Below are 15,579 nucleotides of genomic sequence, written 5' to 3' on the forward strand. Positions count from 1 at the left end.
TCCAGACTTTTTTGTAAATAGCTCTCGTGACTGGTTTGCGACTCTGTAGTAAGGTCGCAATTACCTCGTCTGACAGGCCCTTACTCCTTAAGATTTCCTCCTCAGTAACCACGCTGACAGCTTCAGTGTGGCGACCTGCGGATGGTAAAGAGGTCCCTGCGACAGGAGGTCCTGTCTGTAGGGAAGTCTTAGAGGCGGACAGTCTGTCAATTGTAGCAACGTTGTGAACCACGGTCTCCTGGGCCAAAAAGGTGCTACTAGAATCAAACAGGTTTTCTCCTTGAGGAATCTTGCTAGGACCCTCGGAATGAGATGAAGAGGGGGAAATGCATACGCCAGACTGAAAGTCCATGGAGTTTGCAAGGCATCTACCGCCAGGGGTTGATCTCCTGGGTTTAGCGAGAAAAAATTGGGAACCTTTGCATTTTTCTTGCTCGCAAAAAGGTCTACCTCTGGTTCTCCCCAGTGAGCTGTTATGAGATTGAATGCCTCTGGGTGTAAGGACCATTCTTGGTTCGAAATCCTCTGTCGACTCAAGAAGTCCGCCTTGTTGTTCAGCTCCCCTTTCAGGTGAACTGCAGAAATGGATTCCAGATTGGCTTCTGCCCACTGGAGAATGCGTCTGGCTACCACCATCAAACGAGGACTTCTGGTTCCTCCTTGTTTGTTTATGTATGCTACAGCCGTCGTATTGTCTGAACGGACTTGTAGATGGTGACCCTGTATTGCGGGGTGGAAAGCTAGAACAGCTCTCAGGATTGCTGTTAGTTCTTTCCAATTGGAAGAGAAACATTTCTCCTCTGGGGTCCACTTGTCCTGGACCCAGCTTGAGCCTAGGTGGGCTCCCCAGCCCCAACTGCTCGCATCCGTTGTTAGTGTTGAAGTGATAGGAAGGACCCAATGAACCCCTTTGTTTAGGTTCTCCCTGTCCTTCCACCACCAGAGGGAGCGTTTTACCCTTGAGGGGATCGATACCTCCTCCTCCAGATCTCTGCCTTTTAATTGTTCTAACAGAAAACCCTGAAGTTCTCTTTGATGGAACCTGGCCCATTGTACGGCTGGAATGGCTGCCGTCATAAGACCTAAGACCGACATTACTTCCCTCACCGTACACTTGGGGCTGCATTGAAGAAAAGATATTCTCTGCCACAGATTCAAAATCTTTTCTTCCGGCAGTATAATTTTCTGATCTACAGACTTGATCCAGTACCCCAGATACAGGATCTCCTGTGTTGGGGTTGTCTTGGATTTCTCCTGACTGACAATCCACCCTAATCGACTCAGACTGAGTTGAGTCAATTCTAGGTCCTGAGAAAGACGACTCTCTGAGTGGGCTGTTAGGAGCAGATCGTCTAGGTAGGGGATAATTGAGACTGATTGAAGCCTCAGAGGAACTAAAGCCTCTCCGAGAACCTTGGTAAAGATTCTCGGAGAGGATGATAGACCGAAGGGAAGTGCTCTGCACTGAAAGTGGTAAACCTTTGTGTCTATCTGCACTGCCATTCGAAGAAATTTCTGGCATTCCTCCCTTATTGGAATGTGCAGATAAGCATCCCTTAGGTCCAGGGTTGCCATAAATGTCTCTTTCTGCAGGAGATTCTTTATGGAATAAATGGACTCCATCCGAAATCTCTTGTAACGGATGGAGCGATTCAGTGGACGGAGGTTCATAATTAGTCTGAATCTCCCTGACGGTTTTCTTACCACAAAGATGTGCGAGTAAAAACCGTCCCCTTGTTCCTGAATAGGGACTGGTGTCAATACTTCTTGATCTACCATTTCCCCTATTAGTAAAGGTAAGGCCCTGGCCTTTTCTGAGTGACTTGGAAGCTTTGTCACCAGAAACTTGGAAGGAGGGTTGCTGTGAAATTCCAGCGCATGACCCCTTTTTATTATATTTAAGACAAACTCGTTCGAGGTTGTCTCTTCCCATTGAGGAAGAAATTTGCTTAATCTTCCTCCCACAGGAACCCTGACGTCACTGGGGTTTGGGATCCTGATTGGGGCGGCTAAACAATATGCCCCCTTTTCCTTTCCCTTTATGTCCCGACCAATGCTTTTTGGGGGTTGAACTCTTCTCTGATTTAGAGGGTTCCTTAAAGGGACGAAAAATTTTTCTTTGAAAATTTTTCTTTTTTGCGGGAAAGGTTTTCTTTTTGTCCGCCGTCCTTTCTAAGGCGGAGTCTAATTCAGGCCCGAAGACTAAGTCTCCTGTAAAAGGGACGCTGCACAGGCGGGTTTTAGACGCCGTGTCTCCCCCCCCAGGTTTTCATCCATACTGACCTCCTTGCTGCCACTGAAAGTGCTGCAGATTTAGCCGTAAATTTAACGGAGTCCGTGGAGGCGTCAGAGATGAAACTGGTGGCCTTAAAAAGCATAGGGAAGGATTTCAAAAGCTCCCCCCTAGGAGTGCCTGCCTTTAAGTGTTCTTGTAGTTGCGATAACCAGAACTCCAGGTTTCTAGCTACACAGGAAGTGGCTAGAGCTGGTTTTAAGCCTGCCATAGAGGCATCCCAGGCCCTCTTTAAGACAATGTCTGTTCTCCTGTCCATGGGATCTTTCAGGTGGCCCATATCCTCAAAGGCCAGATCAGCCTGCTTTGAGATTTTGGACAGAGGGGCGTCTAGTTTTGGATTTTTATTCCAGACCGCCTCTGGGCTCTCATCAAAAGGGAACCTTCTCTTAAGGGATTTAGGAAAGAAAACCTTCTTGTCTGGTTCAGACCACTCCTTAAGGACAAGGTCAGAAAGCACCTTATGTATAGGGAAAACCCTTGCTTTCTTTTTCCCCAGAGCCTCATACATTTGATCATGTCTGGATAACTGAGTTTCTTCCTCCTCAATTTCCAGCGTATCATAGATAGCCCCCATTAGCTCATCTACTTCCTCGAGAGATAATCTATATTTTGAGGCTTTAGATGCTGCTTGATCCTCTTCCTGACCCGAGTCAGTGTCAGAGGATTCGGGACTAATCAACGTGGGGCTAGGCTCCCTGACCATACGGGGCTCCCCTGAGCTGGGTGTTGTAAGGCATGGTGAGGATGAGATTATAGTTGTTTTACTCGTGGAGGCAGCTGCAGCTGATCCCACGTCAGTGATTAACTCCCGGAGGGACTTAAAGGTCGACGCCATTTCCTCTTTAAAGGAGCCCAAAACCTTTGCTAAAGGGGAATCTGCCTCAGATTTAAGCAAGCTTGCAATGCATTGCTTGCATAGGGCTTTGTTAGAGCCCGAGGACAACCTATTCCCACAATTAGGGCACTTTTTGCGGCCTGTCTTGTCTTCCCTTGGCATCTCTTTAGCCTGAAAATAAGAAGACAAAAGGATTTCTTAGCGTCAGCACCATGTCCCTCTTAGAATCACCACTAACAAACAACCTCACTGTGAGTAAACCGCCACCGTGGGGTACTACAGGGCCCAGCCTACAAACACCACCACTCCACCAGAGTAATAGCATGCCCAGCAGCCTACCTGGGTTTGGCTGGTGCCTGTCTCCGCCGGAGTATCCTGGGGAATAGCCTCCATGGTCCCCCTCTGACGCTCCGAATCCCGCCGCTAATCCGGTATAGCTGGACGCTGGTCGGGCTTCACAGGCACAGCGCTGGCTCTCCCTCTCCTCCTTGTACCCTTAGAGACCCGGAACCGGAAGTCTCGGCACGCAGTGATGACGCAGTTCCGCCGGAAGTGAACGCTCGGCGTCTCCGACCCCCTGCAACGAGGAGGGAAGATGGAAGGTTCCACTCACCACTCCTGGGGGAAACCGGCGTCATTCTGCCCCTGGCCACCTCGGCACTGGAAGGAGGAGGGTAACGGGTCTGCTCCGGTTCAGCTGGACGGTACCCGAGCCAAAGAAAAAAGGTATGGACCCAAACTGCAGCCATAAACCAGGACCCGGTCCCTTAGGCTTGCAGGTTCTCAGGCAGCCCCTGAGAGGGGCCTCCAGGTTCCTGGCAACATGTTCCTCCGACGGAGGAAACACAAATGACTGACCAGGGACCTGAGGGACCGCCTTTTGAACTGTGGCAATGTGTTTCCTGTGTCGATGGGAGGAGCTCCATCTCTCAAGGGCTGTCCTGGAAGAACACTTGGGAAACATTAAGTCGTTTTAAAAGTTAATGTATAGCGTATTATAAGTCCAAATGTAAAATGCTAAAGTGCTCTGCTGAGGGGAAAAAATGTATTTCCAAGTTGGTTAAATACGTTACATAGCAACGTTTTTGGCAAACTTCACTTCAGCAAAGTAGTACCCGATACTACTGAATATGATGTTGAACCCAATAAAAAGTTTCCACGAGTGCCATTTTCAGCGTTTTAAGTGGGAAAGTCTGCCTGCTGCCACTACTTCCATTTTTTTGCTGTGGCAGAGGACAGTTCTGTGTAAAGCTCAACAAAAATGTTACAATCCGGTTGTACAATCTCCTTTAGATCTACCAACAACTATCTAGTGTGGATTGTATGTTCAACAGAAATTGCCTGACTTTCAGCCCGTGAGTACAGCAGCCTGCCCAGCTTATGTCAAACGAACATGCTGGAAAAACAGCAGCCAATCGGCATCCAATCAGCGCTTGCAGCCAGTGTGTTCTGTCGGGGGGTAGCCTTCCCAGCTGGCTGAACACAATGATTACTGCTAGCGGCTTTATATAAAATAGTATAGCAAGCTCCTCTTGAGCCCCTCAGTTTTTTTTTTCGTTCAGCCTGCTGAACCTGGCTTAAAATTGACTGTAACCTGTTTGGTAATCCCAGGGGTAGAGTCACTGATTCATCTGCTCAGGGGTATCACAAAAATATTGTTTGGATCTGGAGGGAGCTGGCCCCAGCAAACCAGTATTTCAGGTTTTCTAGCTTTAGGTTCCACCGTCTAATATACAGGCTGTGCACAGAATAATCCTCCACCTGCAATCTGTATGTCAAATAAGCGGAATAGGTACCACTACTGACCAATTGCTGATATAAAACTAGTTATGAATAGAACTGTTATTTTATACGGTTTTACAACAATGTGGTAAAGTAAAGCACAAATACTGCACTGCATAGTAAACAGAAAGCATGACATGCACAATCTAATATGACTGCTTCCGTGGGTGGTTTTAAAACCTAAATCCTTAAAAAAAAGGCTGGTCTGAACGGATACAAGTCCCCCTAATAATGCAATAAAGGAAGACTGAATCTCCCGCCACCAAGCAGACCCCCACCCCTCCTCCACAAACCCGATCTCTCAGACCTAACACAACAAAAACCACCAACTCCCTGGTGAAGGAGGCAGGAACTGGGCACGGGTACCATTCACAGAGGCCGGTGCCCCCCCACGACTTCCCACCCACCCCACTCTCTTCCCTTCTACATCACCCAGACATCCGGAGTCGTTCCCCCCCCCCCCCCCCCGGACATGTCTCTCCATGTCTGACACCTCCAATACCACTGAACAAAGAAGGACATATCCACCTGTCATGCCCCACTCAGATACTCCATATGATGCAGCAGACTGTGAACCAGAAGAAGAGAGAAACCAAACGACGACATGTACCCACAATTAGGCACCAACTACCGAATACTAGCACTGATTTACAACACAGTTCGCATCGAATTTGCTCTATTACACACGCTACCCAAGACCCCAAACGCTGCATGACGGTCTCTACAAGATCGGTCCTGACCTGACCACATTTAACGGGATTTCCGCTAAGTTCTACATACTGGATGTTGTAGACTCCTTTCCCTTTTTCTTGACTGTTCCTAACCATTGTTAATGTTCAGTTCAAGTTGAAATAACCTGTAAAATGTGTAGTATGCCATGTTATGCTATTTGACTTTTATCAATAAAGAAATATATTTGGAAAAAAAATTAAAATAAGTACTGTCTAGTATTTAATGAAGTCCTGCTAGATCACTTCAGGCTGGCCCTTTTTGCAGGTATAGCTACATAAAACATTACAAACAAGTGTCTATACTGTTTAAAATCCAGTAATACACTGTCCAAATCCTGCTCTGCACATGCTCAGTTGCCCTCTATTTTTTTGGTACTGTGCCTAAAAACAGAGCCACTAGAGGCTGATCTGCTGTCAGCCTAAAGATTTACTGCTGCTCAGGGACTCTGGACTAAAGCAGAATGGCAGCCTCAGGCAAGAAGAAACGGTAGCAATGCTGGAGGCAATTTACAGCACACACTCATTTTGGCAGCATAACGATTAATGTGGAATGTATGTTCCTTGCTAAAGAACATTATTTTTTATCAAGTTGTTAGAAGTTCCGCTTTAATTGCAGCAAAAAGCAAGATTTCCCATCACGAGTTTCCTGTTGTTTAGAATGAGATGTCTAGTGTGCGATTATGGTTGGCAACAAAAGCAGAAAATGTAGACTTGTATTTTTAACCTCACCCCAACATTATCAAACAATCTTCCTATGTAAACAGAATACTTCTCCATTAGCGTCAGTCAAATTAATATTGACCCATTGAGATCGGGAAGTCCCAGCCAGAAACATGTTCCTCTTTCTGCTAGAGACTGTAAAGCTTCCAGCTTTGTGGTTGTCTGTTCAGCATAGATGTTGGTTTCACAAGGTCGGATTTATCAATTAGCCTACACCCTACACCCCAAGAGGTTCGAATATTAAATCAGGATTTTTCATGAGAGCAAAAGAAAGAGCGAAAGTAAGATGTATATGTTATTTTAATCATGACAAAAAAAATAAATGCAACATTTGAAAAAAAATATTATTTTTTCACATTTTTTTGCCTTCATATCTGCTGGCTGTAAATATTACACATTACTGTTTTTTTTATTGCTTGTTTGCAGCCAGATGTGCCATATGCTTATCTGTACTGTGGATTATATAGCTCAATAGTTACAGACTCACATAACTCAATATTCAGAAGAGAAACTTATCCCCACCTGTCTCCCTCCTGACTCTCTTTAGCACTCTATACAGAATTCCAATTATTGAGAGACAGTTTGAAAGTAAACAGATACTTCTCTGCTCTCCCAATACAAAACCCATACACTACAAGGAAAGCTGAAATTTCCCTCTAAGGCCCCTTTCACACGGGGCAGATCCATTGGATGGACTGCTAGCACAGCGGGGGATCACTCCCTTCATCCCCCGCTGAGTAGGTGGATGACAGGTCCGTCTCCGCTCACTGTGCTGAGACAGACCTGTCAGAGCCCAGCTGTTCTCTATGGGGGAGACTGGATGAAAATGGACAGCCTGTCCATTTTCATCCGATGGACAGATGGCGACCATATTGCCATTCGTCTGTTTTTAAAGGATCTTGTCGGATCGGATGGCAGGCATGTGCCCGCTGATATCTGTCCTGCCCATAGAAGTCAATGGTGGCCCGCTCGTGCCTGACAAATGGTGAGGCTGATCGTGTGAAAGGGACCTAAATCTTATTGACAATATTTTGAATTCATTTTTCCCTCTTCTACAACAAGCACTCTGGATTATAAAGAGAAGAAGGAGAAGAAGGAGAAGAAGGAGAAGAAGGAGAAGAAGGAGAAGAAGAAGAAGAAGAAGAATGCATCATCTATCAGCTGATTTTGTTTGCTTTGTTGTTGGACCTTTGAGGGACCTATCCTCCCATACATCATCTCCACATACCCCTAGACCCTCTATAACTCCCCTGCCTTTTCTGTCTCCCACATGCTCATTTCTTACTTTTACCTCTTCTTTACTTTATAGTAGTCAATAAAGTTCAATGCACTTTTCCTCTCCCTTCATATTTTCACCCGTTCGATGACCGCTCAAATTTATTCCACTGTTTCCCTAGATCTAAGCTATATTTCAATGTGTAATTTAGACCCCTTTCACACCGAGCCGTCTAAGGCGTCAGTGGTAAAGCGGTGCTAAAAAACGCTGCTTTACGGCTGATGCCTTAGGCGGCTCAGTGTGAAAGGGGTCTTGGGTGGTTTTAACCCCCCCGCTAGTGGCCGAAAAGGGGTTAAATCTGCCCGCAAAACGCCGCCGGTGTGGCCTGTTGCCAGTGGTATTGCAGCGCTGCCCCACTGATTTTAACAGGGAGCAGCGGTGAGTTCACCGCTCCAAAGAAGATGCTGGCAGAACTTTTTGTCACGCCCTGCCAAAGGTCAAATAAAATGGTTATAGTTCTTTATCTGAAATAGTTCTTATTACAATGTCTCAAAGCCTATTTTACTGTTCTGTGCTGTAATGAGTTGATATATGCTCAAAATTTTCATAAAAATAAATAGGAATGCATGTTTGTCGGTGTTCAGCTTTTGTGTCCATAGAACTTTGACCCAGAAGTATTAGGGAAAACATAGGCATTTTACATACTTGTGAAGAAATTATTTCCTTTTTGAGGTCTTCCCATGAACATAATTATTTTTTATTATATAAACATTATAATTATTTTTACACATATAATCCTGTTTTCTTGTGTTTAGTGAATTATATGAAGCTCAAAATATGGGTTTTATGCTACCAGTATTTAAGAAAAAACATTTACCGACTCTAAATATTTAATTGGACAGGACAAGGTTTCTTATTAAGGTTCTCCTGCACTTATAATATACTGGGAGAAATAAGAAGTCCTTGATTCTCGCTTTTTCATATCTGCTCATTTCAACAGAAGACATGCTAAAAGCTAAGGAGAGCTTATCGCCTAAGAACAGTTAATTGCAACATGATCTAACTTTAAAAAGTTTCAACATTCCCAAGCAGAGAATAGTTTAATAAAACAGATATGGCAAATTCTTTAAGCCGCTTACAAATACCTCTCAAAAAGCACTTAAGTCTTGGACTGAAGTCTAACTTTAGTTTCTCTCTGAGTTTTTCTCCGACAGCTTTTCACTTCTTGGCCAGTACATACAAACAAGTCTGTTCTTCAAAGCTTCTGTTTCACAAGAAATGCTTTTGAGAACGGAGGAAAGTTTTCTTAAAAGAAAACTACATTTTTATCTAGTCAACTACCACCATCCATCTGATTCAGGAAAGAATTACAGAGATTCCAACAGAATGCTAATGATTTGCAGTTGCTGGAAAGGCCAGATTAACTACGAGGTATGATAGGCTTTTGCCAACAGGTGTCAATGAAAAACAGGCAGCTTCTCTCTGTAGTTCTCGTCCATATCTTTCCATCATCCATAGCCATACCATATATCGGGGATTATTTACTAAAGGCAAAGCCACTTGGAAGTGCAGTCGCTGTAGATCCAAGGAAAAAAACAGCACTTTTGCTTGCACATGATTGGATGACAACATCAGCAGAGCTTCCCCAGGGATCCAGACCAGTGCAGCGAACTACAGCGACTGCACCTCCAAGTGCACTTTCAAATGCACTTGTAGTGCAAAGTGGATTTGCCTTTAGGAAATAAACCCCAATGTCACAATATTCCAAACCAGGTTAGTGCTAATTCATACCAGGTGCAGTTCCGTGCGCTTTTTTTTCTGCACTAAAAATGCATGCACAGTGTTTTACATGTATTCCAGTTATGACACCAGCCATTTAATTGCTTGACAGTTTGGTTGAGCACCCAAGCAAATGTGACAGTTAGCAATCCCGATGTTCTGTCAAAATAGCCAACTCGTCAAAAATTACGCCACTTCCGGTGTGGCCGAGTCACGATCAGCTGGTGGGACGTCAACACCGCGCATGCGCAGATTGGTTGAGGAGAACGATAGAACACCGCTATGTTAGTGCGCGTAAAACATTTCGGATTTCCCATTCTATTGGTAAACTCGGGACTAGCTGATCTTCCTCTATAGTCCTTGCCAAAATACTGCCATCTTATAATAAAATTCCAGTGAGCGGCTGCTGTTTACCCGACTTTACTAATAGAATGGGGAATCCAAAATGTTTTAGGTGTACCAACATTTCTGATTCCCTGTCCTATTGGTAAAGTCGGGTAAACAGCGGCCACTCACTGGAATTTTATTATGCAGATGCTTTATGTTCACTACATACTTTGACTGTAACTTTCCTTTTTAACTCCAATTTTGTTGAGAAAAAAAAATCCCCTCTAAGGGATCTATGCACATTACAATGATTTTAAAAAACGGTTTCAGATTCCTACCTTGTGTTATTCTGAAGAGATAGCTGTTTGTCTGTGTCCAAGTGCTCAGTGAATCTGTTTTGGAGTGGTTTTATCATTATCAGTCAGCTTCTGTACCTGCAGGGCTCTAATGAGGAAAGTGGCAGGGTCTGCTTCCCTTTGGACGGGATTTCCCTTTGAGTATCTCGCCAAAAATGACATTTTTGATGCAGGGGATGCTAAAAATCTGACTTGTATCTTTGTGCAGACTTCTTCACAAATTGAAAAGGAAAGGTGATTTTTAATAACATTCAATTACTATATGACTTGTGTCACAACAACTATAACTTTTTACTTTGCAATTTTTTTTTCTCTCAACACAAGTGGAGTTACCCCTTTAACACTCCTCCCACCTGCTGTATAGACAAATGACGGCAGGCGGGATCCCCTCTCATTCTGGGATGACGTCACCCCAGTTTTGGCGCAACCTTGATCTCAGTAAAGAGCCAGGGATGTGGCTCTTTACCCATGTGATAGGTTGTGTGTCCAATCACAGCCAATCACATGTAAACAAGGAAGTGCCGTTTATCAGCTCTCCTTGCCTCACACTGACAGAGTGTAAGGAGAGGAGAGCAGAGCCGATCAGCGGCATCTCCTCACAGGTGAGATCTGTACAGACAATCAGGGCACTTATCAGCAGTGCCCTGATTATCTGTGCAGCTCCAACAGTGCCCATCAGTGATGCCAATCTGTGCATAAGTGTCCATCAGTGACGCCAATCAGTGCATATCAGTGACGCCAATCAGTACCTGTTCATCAGTGCTGCCCATCCGTGCCGCTTATCCATGACCAGTGCCGCCTATCAGTGCCCATCAATGCTGTGTCACCTCACCAGTGCCCTTCAGTGCCACCTCATCAATGCCCATCAGTGCAGCCTCATCAGCGCACATCAGTGAAGGAGAAAAATTACTTATTTGCTAAATGTTCTGCCAGAAACGAAGGAAAAATATATTTTTTTTTATCAAACTTTTCCGGTCTTATGTTTTTTTTTCAGCGAAAATAAAAAACCCAGTGGTGATTAAATACCACAAAAAAAAAAAATGATAAAAATTTAATTTGGGTATAGTGTTGCATGACAGCGCAATTGTCATTCAAAGTGTGACAACACTGAAAGCCTGGGCAGGAAGGGGGTTGAAGTGGCCAGTATCGAAGCGGTTAAAGACAGTCTTCGGAATACATAAGCACAACTCTTTACAATCATTTTACAGGGGTAAATGTGTAACAATATATTGCGACAGACATCCTGTTAGCACACTGAGTTTATGTAATCTAAACTGAAATAGACCCATGTATGGAAACAAAACACTGAGGACCTTTCCCCACATTTTCTGTCCTGGGTCCACACAAGGAGTAAAGAGAACGCTTCCCATTGGGGACATAAACAAAAGTTACTAACACTTCTACTCTGTATTCAAAACTAAAATACATCTATTGCACTGCGCTTTAGGAGAATAAACAGGATAAATGGCAACTTGCGGCACTGTATCAGCTCCACCCGCTGAACTAGCATTTAGACAGCTCTTTATATACATTTAAATTAGTGTAAATACAAAGATAAGCATTTAAGTACTTGGCGGTGCGTGGCAATCAGCCATATGCTTTGGTCTAATAGAAAAATAAACCTGACTCCACTATAATTTTATGTCACATGTAGTACAATGCAGTGAGCCAGGGAAGCCGGAGAAATCACACGGGGATGCAGTTATGCAAACTCATCTTATGGTCTCCATGCAACTGTAAGCAGGGAGCTGGCTGGTGTACACAGCCTGGAATATCATTAAAGTCACACGTTATTCCAGTCAATTTAACCTTTTACTGGGCAATGCCTTTAGCCTCAGGGAGGAACACTACATTTTAAATTCAAATATGTAGCCTTGGCTCACCACTATTTTTTTTTCCCTCTTAAGGCAAACCTTTTACATTTTATTTTTAACTGCAGGTAAAACTAAAGTTGCATAAAGATAGTGACAGCTGAAAAAGTAAAAAATATACAGTTTATCCGAGTCCTCTTTGACATGATCTCATGCTAACAATCAACTAAATGCCAAACTGAAGGGGAAAAAAAGCAAACAAAGACATTTCCATAACTAAACCAATTCAGAGAACCTGCTCCAATAGGGCTGGCTATTCTTCTTTAGCTCGCATTAGGTTATTGCATTCACTATTCCCCCTGCATTCGCTATATCTGATCCCCCACAGTACACAGAACATGGAAATGCAAAATATTTTAGTAATTATAACCTGCTAAATACCTTTTCTCATCAGCATTATATAGCAGTCTTATGGCTGGTTAAAGCTTATAGGAGGAATTTTTATTCTCTGACCGTCCTATGAGGCTGCAGGACCCCCGACCCTCTGCCTGGACAGTGCTGATTGGCCCTGTGCTGATCACATGCACTCTCCCAAGAAAAAAAACAAAAAAACACGTTCTAGCAATACATAAGGCATACCTCACTTTTAAGTACACAATGGGGTTTATTTACTAAACCTGGAAAGTGCAAAATCAGACTCAGTTCTACATAGAAAGCAATGAGCTTCCAGGTTTTATTAACAAAGCTTAATTGAACAAGCTGGGGTTAGAAGCTCATTGGTTTCTATGCAGAAGTGAGCCTGATTTTTCACTTTCCAGCTTTAGTAAATAAAACCCATTGTGTACTTACAAGTGGGGTGTGCCTGTACCAAACTGAGCATGTGCAGAGTGACTCTTATGCCGCGTACACACGACCAGACTTTTCAACATCAAAAGTCCGACGGAATGATTCCGGCAGACCATTCGAACGTGCGTGGGCTGCAGCGGACTTTTGATTTGCAAAAGTCTGACAGACTTTAGAAATGGAACAAGTTTCAAATTTTTCCGACAGAACTCCGCCGGACCCAGTTCCTACCGAGAAATCCGCTCGTGTATGTGCTAGTCTGATGGACAAAAACCGACGCGAGGGCAGCTATTGGCTACTGGCTATGAACTTCCTTATTCTAGTTCGGTCGTACGTCATCACGTTTGAATCCGTCAGACTTTGGTGTGATTGTGTGTGGCCAAGTCCGTTCATTCGGAAAGTCCGTCAGAACTCCGTCAGAATTCCGTTGAAAGTCTGTCGGACCCAAGTCCGGTCGTGTGTATGCGGCATAAAAGCTCTGTTTGATCAGGAGATAAATTGGGGACTGTGGAAGAAGGCTAGGATCAAAACAGCCTTTTTACACAATGTAGAGGATAAATCCCTTAGGTTCCACAGGGAATATAACAAGCATTTTTACTGCATATACAGACTGATTTTACTGTTGTGGGTTTAGTAACACTTTAATGATAGGCACCACAGCCCATCTATGAAGATTAAAGGGGTTGTAAACCCTCGGGTTTTTTCATCCTAATGCAGTCCATTTGATAACAACGAAGAAGGGGAAAACGACAAAGCAGTCCAAACGGGTATTTGAACAAAGTACATAATATAAGGCTCAATTGGCCACCCAACATAGAGGGTTTTAGAGACGGAGGCGTCTACTTCGTGGTCATGAGAAGATATCAGTCATATCACTAGTAATTTGTCTGTAGCCCCGCTACCAAACTTTAGCGCCATTAATGAACAGACACCACTGATTTGGGTAGAAAAATAAAGCCAGATGGCAAACAGACACAGGAAACATAAAACATTTAAATCAAACAACAAAAATAAAGGAAATGAAAGAATGCACTCTATTAAAATTATGCTAGCAGTCATGTATCAAATATCTTGGATGATCAAGTCAAGTCTATAGCTTTTCTGACAGTTCCACTCCTGTTACTGGGACGGTGTGCATTGGTTGTGTGTTTGTATGGGCCTCATCTACATAATGAATCCAAGTGGCCCAAATTCCATACCATTTATCATGTCTGTCCTTACATGTCACCATCCATTTCTCTGCAGCCCTAATATCGTTCAAAAGGCGGATCCATTCCGGGCTGCTTTTCCAGTAGATGGGGAACGGTCTCCTAGCCGCATTTAGGAAATGAGGCAGAAGCAACTTTCAGTAAAGGCTGAGAGGTATGGGACATGCAGGAGGAAGCACATCGGAGAGTCAGGGAGGTATATGTTCAATATGAGCTTTATTTGGGTTCTAATGTCCTGCCAGTAAGGTTGTAACTTAGGGCAATCCCACCAAATGTGCAAAAATGAACCTCTATGTTCACAATCCCTCCGGCAAGCATCTGAGGAGGTTGAGTATATTTTAGCGAGTTTGGTAGGGACCCTATACCATCTAGTCATTACTTTGAACCCGTTCTCCTGCATTTTCGTGTCAACAGAACTAGAGTGAGTAAGGTCAAGTTGAAGCTCAATAAAAGGCATGTTGCAGGTCTCTTTCCCATTCTCGAATATATATTGGTTTCCCCTTGGGTCTTTGTCCTAGTAGCATCTCATATAGGACAGATATAGTGTGCGGGATTGGATTGGTAGACATGCACAGCTTCTCAAAAGGGGTGCAGGAGGTGGGGGGAGTATATGGCTTGAGATAGACCATGCACAAAATGTTGAAGCCGTCTACGTCTCCAATCGTCTAAGAGAAATCCACCATATTTAGCTCTAAGTTCCCCCCAATGGGATTAATCCCTGGTCGTGGAAGAACCTACCACACCTCAGCTCGCCATTTGTCGTCAAAGTACAGAAGAAAGACATATTTGGACGTACAAAGTCATCCATCTGATCTATTAAAGAGTTAATCCGTCGGTCCTGTGTCTTACAGCATTCATGAAGTGATTGCAGTGCAGCTGTAACTGCTTCCCATTGTGACTCCAAATCCTCCACTCTGCCCCCAATGTGTGCTGTATAAGCCTGCAGTGCCTCAGTGTACTGCCTAAAGGCCTTCTCTACCCTGTAGGCAAATAGCTACAAATCAGCTTTAGTGGGGAGGGAGAGAATAAGGACACGCAAATCCTAGTCCCCCATGTCATCTCCTGCTGCTGAGGGAGGTATTGGGCTGGCTGAGCTGGAGGGTGAAGCGGGGGAGGGAGCGAGGAAGATAGAAGCTGTGGAAAGGGGATAGGAGAGGCTGCACGTGTGGCCGGTCAACACCATCTTGGAAGTCCCTGCTGCGGCACAGCAAGGCTCCTGCTATGCATTCCCGCATCCAATTTGCATAGGTGTCAACAAAGCCTTAAAAAGTAGTAAAAGTATATTTTACAAAACTATAAACAGATCGGATAACATCTTCAGTTGCCAAATCCAGTTTTCTTTCTCAAAGTCGTGTAGTAGACTGTCAGGTCAAAAGCAAAGAGGTTGTGTGGGGCCTGCAGTTTGTTATCTTTAGTATTTTATTGGTGCACTCATTGTTGGGTCAAATACTGATATAGTGAATATTGCTGAACTCGCACTACTGCTTAAGATTCCATTCTTATCACTAAACTATTATATGATGATGTGTCATACCCTGTCACACTTTCCTTTGCAGTATAACCTACTGGATTATTTGCACAAGCTTCAACAGATGGCATTGTTGGAGAGTGTTTCACATCAACAAACCCACAAGAAAACAGTGTTTTTAACAGTTGTTCTGTAGACATTTTGGAT

The 15,579-nt window shown here is 44.0% G+C and overlaps 1 protein-coding gene and 1 long non-coding RNA gene across 4 annotated transcripts in view; one reads left to right on the top strand and one right to left on the bottom strand.

Moving 5' to 3' along the window:
* DAPK1 (death associated protein kinase 1) overlaps positions 1-15,579 on the bottom strand; it is a 226,725-nt gene that overhangs the window by 109,215 nt on the left and 101,931 nt on the right. The gene's annotated exons all lie outside the window — the stretch shown is intronic.
* The window catches only part of LOC143973927 (uncharacterized), a 34,951-nt gene that overhangs the window by 14,388 nt on the left and 4,984 nt on the right, over positions 1-15,579 (top strand). The window contains exon 3 of one of the 2 annotated variants that reach the window (XR_013272135.1): positions 7,427-8,211. The exons of the other annotated variant lie outside the window; for it this stretch is intronic. This is a non-coding gene — a long non-coding RNA (uncharacterized LOC143973927). Of the gene's footprint in view, positions 1-7,426; positions 8,212-15,579 lie in introns of those variants that run through there. 2 annotated transcript variants of the gene reach the window in all.

This window comes from Lithobates pipiens, unplaced genomic scaffold, assembly GCF_037356315.1.
Source record: "Lithobates pipiens isolate NorthernLeopardFrog02 unplaced genomic scaffold, aLitPip1_a1.2 Scaffold_13, whole genome shotgun sequence".
Classification (NCBI taxonomy): Eukaryota; Metazoa; Chordata; class Amphibia; order Anura; family Ranidae; genus Lithobates; species Lithobates pipiens.